General features: G+C 33.5%; 1 long non-coding RNA gene across 1 annotated transcript; it reads left to right on the plus strand.

Annotated features, from left to right (window-relative positions):
- The first annotated feature begins 5,080 nt into the window (after window positions 1–5,080).
- On the plus strand, window positions 5,081–6,072 carry LOC130420836 (uncharacterized). Its single transcript, XR_008906709.1, has 3 exons — window positions 5,081–5,153; window positions 5,453–5,521; window positions 5,704–6,072. It is a non-coding gene; the product is annotated as an uncharacterized LOC130420836 (long non-coding RNA).
- Window positions 6,073–11,553: the final 5,481 nt, after the last annotated feature.

Below are 11,553 nucleotides of genomic sequence, written 5' to 3' on the forward strand. Positions count from 1 at the left end.
GACCTTCAGAGGACCAAACCAAAATGTTTCCTCCCAAAATGACAACTAGTTATGTTATTTACTTTTCCTTTTGGCAGAGAAAGATCTGTTTGCTTTATCATGGTCTGTATTAAGAGACTTCTTTAGCTAATCTTGAAGTTTATGATTTTATAAATAATGACAATTACCTTTAAAAAAGAATGATACAATAAACAAACAATTTTTACAGACACATTTAGACATTAGACAGATTTAGAAACTCATCATACAAACATCAACAATGGTGACCAACGTCAAACTAATTTAAAGCTTTCTTTTATTGATCGTCACCATTGTTGAGTTTTGTGTGATGACTGTTGATGTCTAAGTGTGACAGTAATTATTTTGTAACAGTGTTTTCCACTTTTTATAAAAGGACATTTTCATAATGCATGACCGCATGAATCTCAGTATTACTTAAAGAATCTTCACTTTACTGTTGCACATATCATATCATAAAAAGCCAATTTTGTCAACGTAATCTTTTTTTATTTTATCCTTTAAAAACACACACGTATTCTTATAGAAACACATCACATGTTTTGAACGAGGAAATTGAATTGACACAATGAAAGTCCAGAGTCAAGAGTACAACTGAAGTAAACACAGTCATTGTGGTTTGTTGAAATTTAACATTAATATTATTAACTATAATTAAAAAAAAGAATCTATTTTTAACATTGATTCTATTGTTTGTACCTGTTAGCCTGCTGCCTGTGGTCAGAGAACGTCCTGAATGTTCTGTGAAGGTCCACCAAATAACATCTCCACATAATGTAAAATATGACACATTGATACTACAGGATAGTATTGGCTACTACTTGCAGGATTTTCACAGTAAAATCAAAAGCATTACTGTGCTGTAATTTCACAGTTATTGACAGGGATGAGTAGTATTTAAAATTAATGTATTTAAAATATGTATTTGAACTACAAAATACTACTAAGTATTTTAACACTTAACATGCATTAAAAGGTTCACCCCCCAAACAAAATTCTTTCATCATCTACTCACCATCAGGTTGTTTCAAAGCTCTATAAATGTATTTGTTCTGTTAAACGCAGAGCAAGATATTTGTAAGAATGTAATCACTTTTCAGTTCTGTGACATCATCCACTACCATAGTAGGAAAAATGTTCTGTTGAACACCGAAAGAGATCGTTTGACGAATTTAGGAACACAAACAGTTCTGGGGCTCATTTTACAACCATTACATTTTTCCTACTATGGCAGTCAGTGATGTCACAGAATTGAAAATTGCTAACATTCTTACATATATCTTTCTCGGTGTTTTATGTATTATAGGGGTGAAATCACTTGATTATGATCAATTATACTTATCTGGATCAAAATTCATGATATGGGGAAATCAATTAGCATTATGAGCAGGTAGCAAGAATCGGCATGTTTAGGGACTCTGGATTATGAGTATGAACTACAAACAACGTTACATGTGAAATAAAACAGGGCTTTATTACCTAGACTAGACACATATTAATCTAACGTACACACACATACAGTTTAGCATTGGACGAAGGTAAAGTTGAAGCAGAGAGATGAACAGAGCATGGATTTATGGCAGTATATGATATTCAGAAGATCAATAGCTTGAACAAAACATCAGTTTCTTCTTGTAAAGCACTTTTGTTAAAAGGATTAATTAATAAGACTAAGTATGATACTTGCATGTATTGCCCATCAAAAGAAAGAAAGTGTCCTGATGGAGTTTGTTAAGGCTCCAATCGATATTGGTTGGGAGTGAGAACCATTTTTATGCAGAGCATCTGTATCTGGAAAGACAAGGCCGCAGCCTGGCACAAACTTCGAAGAGTTTTATAAAACTAATATGAAAAGAGTTACCAAAACACAACAAACATCAGGAAATAACAAATGTAGCTCAGATACACCAAACATGATCTAAATATCATCTTGGTTAAATGAGTTACTACAAATCTAATAATTCTAGTTGTAATACACACATTCATGGATACTTTGGATTTATGTTTAAAACAGACATAACAACAAGAACTAACAAATAAATGGAAATTTTATCAATGAATATATGAACATTTCTATAGAGATTTGTTTAGGATTGTATGTCTCTCCCCAAAGTGAGTAAAGCGAGTTCTGCTCCCTACATTCCATTCGCTCGTAAAATACTGTTATATATATATAATACATTATGTTGATGATTTTGTGTGGGTTGCTATGGTCACCAGAGATCTGGTCCTACCTAGGATTGGGGGTAGACACCCTGGTGACTAGTTTGCTGGTTGGGTGAGGGGTGTTGTTGTTATATTTAAGAAATTTAACAAGTTATTGCATGTCTGACTGGTCCAAGGGACTACACAAGTTTGGGTCAACTAGAAAATATCAATTCAAGTAACTCTTTGATGGAAAGCAATTGAGTCAGCATAACATTTCTGTGGAATTAGTAAGTAAAGAATGATTAGTTGAGTCAACAATTTGTTTATAGTGTAATCTGTTCAAGTACTGATTTCTCCTGCTACACAGTAGGTAAGCAGGCGTATTTTGACCCTCTCGACCTGATTTTGCCAAGTGGATGATGTCCTCAGGGCAACATATTTTGTTGACCTAAGGACAACCTAGACCCACACCAAACCCTAACCATAATTTACCCCTAAAATCAGAGGGAAATGATACGTGAAAAACCATGGTCTCATCCTGATTGGAAGATATATCTTAAAATAAACTGTAAAATTTCTGAAATCTGATTGGTTGATTTAAATGTTGTCCTAAGGATATCAACCACTTGACAGAAACAGGAGAGCTGTTCGGACGCAACGTTAGCACAACACGTCTTAATCTCACGAGTAATTGTCCCTCACCCGGGTATTTCTCACCTACTGTTTTGTGTAGGCATAACAATCTACACCATTTGATTAGATTCTCATTAGCATCATCATAACAAATGTACTTTATAAACACACACACAAAATAGTAAGCCAAGAGTCAAGAGCCCAACTAAAGAAAACACTGATCAGTATAATGGAGACTTTTCACCAAATCAATATTCTTTTAATTAAAGTTAACTAACAACATTTTGTTTACAGGTTATGACTGAGCTGTTTTTTTTTCAGGGGCTGATCACAAACTCAAGTCATTGTTCACTTTTAGTGATGTGCATTTGTCATTTTCTGATTTGTCCTTCTCAGTGACCAGCTCTCATACAGTGACTATTGGTGTGATCGTTTCATTACTTCTTCTACTTACTGTTGCTGTTCTTTGTGTGATTTATAGGAAAAGAAAAGGTGAGTTATAAATCCCATTTACAGCACAAATTTAAGGTTATTTAGAATATGCTAATTTCAAGAGGCCATCGAAATACAGTTTATGACATTTTAATAATCAGAAAAAAAATCTTCTGCTCCTGTTTGTTACTGGTTTAAGCTCTCCCTAGAGGGAAAGTTCACCTAAAAATGAAAACTCTGTCATGAATTACTCACTCTCTTGTTGTTAAAAAAAATCACAAAAAAACATCGTAGGAAGTCAAAAGTGCCCCAGAACTGTTTGCTATCCTACATTTTCAAAATATCTTCTCTTTTGTTTAAAATATAAAGTCTTTTTTTCACACTATAGTAGTCAATAGGGTCCAATTACTGTTTGGTTATAATCATTCTTTCAAGTAAATGATGACATAATTTTCATTTTTGGCTGAAGTATACCTTTAAATCAGATGCTGTTTATCTCTAATCTCAGCAGCTCTACAGCTGTGAATGACCAAAGTCCATTTAGGGAAGTATTGGTGCTTGGTGGCCATGTTTCTAACGCCTCCGGGCAGCTATTTTAGTCTCAGCGAGACCACAGTCCTATTAAGTCCTGGAATATTCCCATACATTATAGCCTATGCAGTAATAGTATTAAAGAATTTACCTTTTAAAACATACTGTCTTCATGCATTAATACATATATTAATAGAATTATGCGTGTTATAATTCAAATATCAAATATCCCCTCCCAACTCTTGCACAGTATCTACATTTCATTTAATCTGGTGCCATCTAAAGGACTTTTTATGCATAACAGGCACATTCAAAGTAACTCATGAGTACACAAAAATATTGTGTGTGCACGTCCCTTCTACATCTCCGTAGTTTATTGTAAAGAGCACATTTGTGACCCTGGACAACAAAACCAGTCCTATGGGTCAATTTTTCGAAATTGACATTTTTACATCATCTGAAAGCTGGATAAATAAGGTTTCTTTTGATGTATGTGTTTTTAAGGATAGGAAAATATGTGGCGGAAAAACAGACGTTTATAACTCTGGAATCTGAGGCTGCTAAAAAATCTAAACATTGAGAAAAAAGCCTTTAAAGTTGTCCATCAGGGGTGCTGTAGCAGGCCATCCACTCACACAAGTAACGTTTTTAAGTATTTAGGGTAGGAAATTTACAAAATATCTTCATGGAATACGATCTTAACTTAATATCCTAATGATTTTCGGCATAAAAGAGAAATTGATCATTTTCACCCATACAATATATTTTTGGCTTTTACTAAAAAAGTTACCAGGCTACTTAAGACTGGTTTTGTGATCCAGGGTCACATTTGTTATATTGAGTAATGGCAAAGGAGTCTTGCATAATAATATAAACATGAACATCACAACAAGTGATAATTAAGACCCATACACATCAAGACTCAGTGTATGAACCTCAACAATGGTAAGAATAAACTGAGACCCTCATGCTGCAATGTATGCTGGGAGTCATGAATGAGTTTTGAACTATGATGTTACCCATAATGCATTGCAGCATGTCACAGTATGAGAATGGTGTGACATCACTATGATCATCGCGTTACCTCACCTGTTAACTGTGTTGACTGACTGGCCATGTATGCCTGAAAAACATTCTGTTTTGCTGACCTATTTAATGATTAAAATGCAACGAGAAATGTTTATTTTTTTTAGATCGGAGATTGTCTGGAGCCTCTGTGGTGAGTAAAGTAACGGCTTGATCTGTGAGATATCATCATAAGTCATGTTGGATAAAAATAATCTGATACATTGTGATGTTGTACATTTCCTTTCCTTTAGGTCGCATCTAAGAATGACAATAATGGAACATATGACACCATCAACATCGTTCCTTCTACTCCTATCACACATGTTAGTAAACAGTTTCCTTCATCTGCAATAAACTCAAAGATTCATGAGATTTGTGAATATTTACAGTCACTGTGTTAATTGTTCTTTGGTTTATATCAACATCATTTTAATTTGTTTATACGATCTTAACAGTCCTCTAAACATGACTTTAAAATCAATCTTTGAAGACTTTGTTCTCTGGAGTAATAAAACACAGTGATTTCAAACTTCACAACTACATCTGTTAACTCTCACTATAGTCTGTCTAACAAACAGTGAGTGGAGAGTTTTTCAGCCTTTATATCTGTGTTGATGTTTAGGAGCAGAAAGATGATGTGGTTTATTCTGAGGTGACCGTTGTCAGTAAAAAACAACTGAAGAACAACATTGTGAGTAGAAACTACAAACATTTACATCCGCCCTCCATTCTAAACTCTCAAACTACATACATGATTTAATGCGCTGCAATATCTTCATGATATACAGTCTCATAAATATGTATTTGTATAATCTTGCTTTAATAAATCTGTGTGTTTAAACATGTGTGATGGTTTCTGTAATGTTCATTCAGGTTCAGTCTGCTGGTGATGTGACTTATGCCGTCATCAGAGGAGGAAAAACTGAACCTGAAGACGCTTGAAGAGATGTTTAATCCTCCCTGAACAAAACCACTCGCAAATAAAACACAAACACACATAATTAAACAAAACTTAAATTTCCTTTGACAAACAAACTCAAGTGCAGATTTGATTTATTTGATGTATTTTTGGTTGGCTTTGGAATGTTTGTTTGTTGTCTGTTTGTTTATTATTTGATGTCATTGTCCACATGTTAATGAATCCTAACACGCCTGATGAATTTTCATATGTATTGTTAACAGTGTACGTGATCAAATTGGTGTAGTGTCATGGAAACAGATTTCTTAGTTTGACTTTTTATCTTAAATGAAGAACCCCATAAGAAATGTTAAGACATTATAATGTATTTATGTATGGGCCTAACATTTTAGACCTCTGTCCCAGCAGAACTTCATCCTCTGCTGCAAATGAATTATCATACATTGTGTAGTGTACTGTAAAGCATAACACAATTTCTTTCCAAAGTATGACCAATGTAGTAGTTTCCATTAATATGACTACACCAGCAACTGTTGCTAATAAAGCTGATACAAGGCAAAATCAGTTTAAAAAATAAAAAGTATATTATTTAAGGAACATACAGAGAAGGAACAAAAAAGAGGTTTAATACTGCCTTAAAAATGACCAATGTGATCAAATACAGACAGACACGTTAAAATAACAGACAAACATCTCAACACATCTACAGTTAATGTAACAAAGATAGACATAATAAGTGTATATTTGAAATATTAAAGTATAAAAATTGTCCATATATTTAAAATATTTATATATTTAATTAAATAATTAATTTAAAGGCTTTATAGTAAACAAATAACCTAAATAATTTAACTATATGATTAAAAAGTTTAATTTAAAGTCACAATTATAGTGAGCAATGTTTCCTTTAGTTGAGTATTGCCAATGTCATTAATTCAATAAATGTTTACGCCAATATTAACATTGAGAGGAAAACATTTTAATCACTAGATGGCGACAGCATCTTATTTTACACATCAATAAAACGATTGTTCATTAACAACAAATGATCAGAGAAAGAATACAAATGATTTCAAAAGCTTTAGTTCACAGGTCTATGAAAATTGACTCAACAGAATGAAATCATGTCACTAAAATAAAATAAAAATCAAGCAGAATAAATAAAACTATAATACACACATCAGTAAATGTTCATTATAAGATTTCTAAAAGAAAGTTAAAGTTTTAATTAATTATTAACACAGTTTATGATTCATTCATGTAGCAGTAGATGCTGAATTCACACTTCACAACCCACAACAGCACATAATCACAACATCATCATTTAACTGTTATATAACTGTTAATTTCCCAGATTTTAGAATAAAAGTTTAAAGTATCAGTGAAATTTACAGTATGAATTATAAGTCACGATTTATCCCAGATCACCGATGTGCTACGTGAAGTTAAATATTCAAAATGAAACTTCAGTTCTTTTCTTCACAATCAAGTTTTGGTGTGAAAACATTTTCATCAGGCTGCAGTCTCCATGTCACTGTTGTGATCTTCTCTATCCCATGATCCTTCAGTTTCAGCTTTATCTGAACAACACAAGCCTGTGGGGCATATTTGAGGCATATGAGGCATATTTACTCTTTAATAGTAAATAAATAAATAAATGATTACTATGTTGGATTTTATACAGTTAATGCTTCCCAGCGGCACCTTGACTGTATATCAGACTGATGTCAAACATTTGACGTCTACTTGACCTCAACACACTGATGTCCTTTTGACTATTAAAACAGTAACACAGAATGTATCCGCTGAAGACAATACGGTGTATAAAGCTAGATCTAAAAATTAAAGGTTACCCAGAGAGCAGAAAAAAACATTGAATTAATGTTAAAAGTTGTTCTGTCAATGTTAATGACATTTTTGATATTTAATAAAATAATTGTGATCAGTGTTTGCTTGAGTTGGGATCTTGAGTCTTTTTCTGTGATCAAGTCATTTCTCTTTCAATACTTGCAATAGTATTTGGGATAAGAACACTTTTGGACATCAACATTAAACTCACGCTCTAGTATCACACAGTATTTTCACATTATTAACACAACACACTCAAAATGAATGATGTAATTTCAAAGTGATTTTATCAAATATACATTGAGGCTCATGGATTGCCAAAAAATCTTAAAATGAAAAAGTAAAACTATTTGTAAATAAGTTTTGTTCAACATCAATTTGAAGACTTTTTAACTTCAAGGTGCTCACTTATGGTGTCAGATTTATATCACCAGTGGCCTTATTTATAAAATGTGTGTACGCAAAAATACACGTCAACATTTATATTTATAATAACGGTCTCTGATGTGTAAAAGTGCTACAGGCGTCACGTCAGGGTCTGAGCAGACGAACACACTTTTGCTTGTCAAAGTGCTGCTGGTTTTTGGAAGTATACGTCATTCTTGCCACTCGTAAAGGATTTGGAAGTTGACAGGTGCTATCTCATATATCAATAACATAAATTACACATTATTGAAAGGAGGAGATCTGAAACTGTTCAGCTGTGCGCAATATCACGATCATTTGAGATTTATAGATTTCACTCACTCTGTTTGCAGATGAATGAAGGGCTGTTGAGCATGTTGATCATCTATCAGAGCATCAGGACCTACAGCACCACACGCTCGCTTCTGACCAGTTATGTCACGTATACTAGACAGACAGTTAATGGAGGACATGCAGACGTTTGTTCCATCTGAACACTTCCATCAGTCTCTGAAAAGACCAATCCATGCTCTTGAAAATCCTCACATCATGGTCAGCAGCAGGTCATTCTCAGCTTGAGTGTGAACGGTGGTCAGATCTGTGTAGTGTCTGCAGTGACTCTGAGCATCAAGACAAGACATCCAAACATCAGTAATAGACACAAACTTGTCTGCAGTGACTCTGAGCATCAAGACAAGACATCCAAACATCAGTAATAGACACAAACTGTCTGCTCCGGTTTACATATGTAGAATGACATGAAACATGAGAAAAAATCAATTGAATTGTTTTTCACACTTTTAAACAAGAAAATGTGATTTTGTTGAATAATTTGTGGATCTATGATTCCCAGTGCTGGTGTGTATTCCAGAAAGCAGGTTAACTTACCGTCAGCTAAACTCTGAACTCTTGGTTGATAAACCCAAACTTGTTTACTCGGGGTCTGTCTGTTAAAAACACCTGAGAAGAGTTTGTTTAATCTCCCTAAAGATACTCAGAGTTAACACGCTCACAGAAACAACATGAAGACACTGTCAATGGATCACAGATCTCACCAGTCACCATGGAAACGGCCGACAAGCTTAAAGTTTTTGACTGTAAAAGAACTTTATAAATCTGAGTTTTCTTCACAGAAGACTTAAATCTGCTTCAATGTATAAAGTGTGGGATAAAAATCATCAAATTAAATTATTTATAGGTTATATGTTTATAAAACTATAAACGCTATGAATTAATTATTTAATTAAATACATAAATATTATAAATATATGCACTATTTTTATACTATAATATTTATAGCATAAATTCATTATGGCTATATTTGTTACATAAACTGTAGATTTGTTGAGATGTTTATCTGTTATTTTAACCTGTCTGTCTGTATTTGATCACATTGGTCATTTTGAAGGCAGTATTAAACCTTTATTTTGTTCCTTTATTTTGTTAAAGAGTTTCTCTATTGAGTGAAGTTAATAAAAGAATAACTGATCAAGGAAAAGATGCTTCCTTCTCGTACCGTACACCAGGGCTGGTCAACAGGCCCGCCAATCATCTTTACCAAACCCACCTTAACATTTCTAATAACTGCATAGACTTTAAGAATGTTGTGCTTTCAGAAATGCACGTCCTGAGACGCCACGACTTTAAATCCAAAACACTGCTATAATCAATACGAAAGTAATTTCGGTGGCTCGATTTCCATCTTATAAAGCGATTTGATCGAAGAAACTTTGAAAATTAACTGCAGGAAGAGAACTACACCACGTGAACTGTTGTCTCAGATAAGGAAAAAACAATGTTGTTGTTATTACTGCATTCATTATGTATGATTTAAAAAGCTTTGTTAATGAAAACAGATGTTCATCTTCCTCCAGAACTTACACTTCAAAAGATCTGCACTTATAAATGTGTGGGGCACATGAATGTGATTGTCATTCACCTGAGGATTTGATAATAGTGTTAAAGTTTCTTGCACAGATCGATTGATTCGTTTTATTAGACGCCAGTTTAACATCAAGGGGCGGAGATAACTTTTCTGCTGAATTTATGAGCATTTTTTACTTTCATTAACTTTCATTAATTCAATATCTTCATAAATATCTTCTAGAGAAAAACAATACCACACATATCTTGGAAGTATCGGGGGACTGGGGTGAGTAAATAAACAGCAATTTCATTCAGTGTATTAGTCAATATAAAATACAATTATAAAGACACTATCTCTTTGATTAAATATCATGAATAGTTATATACTGGATGCAATATTTGTGTGCATACTTTAATATATGATCTGTAAGTAAAAGCAACAAAAACAGTATAAAAGGAACAAATGCAATAAATAACAGAAATACAAAATAAAAGAAATTATGATATGGGAACTGGCCCGCATCCTATTTATTCTTTTGGAATCTGGTCCTCAAAGAAAAGAAGTTGAAGACCCCTGATGTACACAGTCAGAAGTACACAGTCAGTGCTCAAAGACTAATAAACACATACAGCCAGACTGTGTATAGTTATGAAACTCTGACTGACCTCAGTCAAAATGATAAGTCTCCAAACATTCATCAGACCAACAATTGCCCATTATGAAATGTCGGTTTTCTGTTCTGTTAATCTGTTATTGTTACTATTTTCCAGTAATAATTTGGTGCAAAGTTCATGATTGCAAATTCTATTACAAGAATAAATGAATAAATAAATATATTTATTTGGTTTAAATTATGTCCCGTGTTTTAACATCTACGGAAAGTAAATGGAAAGTAAAGTAAATGTAAATTCAAGTGAATTCTTCTAAAAGTATTGATATCAATATCAGCAATTCTGGTCCTGCATTTACTTTATTTGTACAGCATCTCAAACCACTGTTTATAATCACACAGACATGTAGAATCAGTGTATGAATCTCAACAATGGTGACAATCAACAAAAGAAAACTTCATAATGCAATGCATGCTGGGTAACATCATGGTAGAAAACTCATCCATGAATACCAGCCTGTGTTGTAGTTGATCTGTTAATCTGAATTAGTCTGTTGATTTTCACCACTGTTGAGATTCAGACACATATTCTTGATGTCTGTGTGTGTCTGATCACTGTAGATTACAGTTTTATTTGCTTCAAGGTTTCACACGTCTCCTCAAACTGTGGTTCTCATACAACTAGTGATACGTGATGTGAAACAACAGAAAATGCAAAACTACAATACAATTTCAGATGTTTAATATGCCTCCATGATTTATAAATATTGTATACATCTCATCCTATGTGCAATTATAAATAGTTGTATGTATTATTGTTGTTTATTTATCATTGGTGGATCTGATGGGCAGCTCAAACACTGAGCGGGAGCAGACAGACACTTCTGAGTCTCTGACTTTTTCTCTTCCGATGAGCTGCGTGTAAATGAAGTTTCTTATGTATTTCTGCACTTGAAGCGTTGTTTAAAGCTGTTGTTATTGCTGTAAGGTGCTCATTCAACATGTGTCTGCATCTACTCGAGGTTAAATCAATGAAGCGTGCGTTGAGATGTACTTTGGAAACACAACATTGAC

This window comes from Triplophysa dalaica, chromosome 5 (assembly GCF_015846415.1).
Source record: "Triplophysa dalaica isolate WHDGS20190420 chromosome 5, ASM1584641v1, whole genome shotgun sequence".
Lineage (NCBI taxonomy): Eukaryota > Metazoa > Chordata > Actinopteri > Cypriniformes > Nemacheilidae > Triplophysa > Triplophysa dalaica.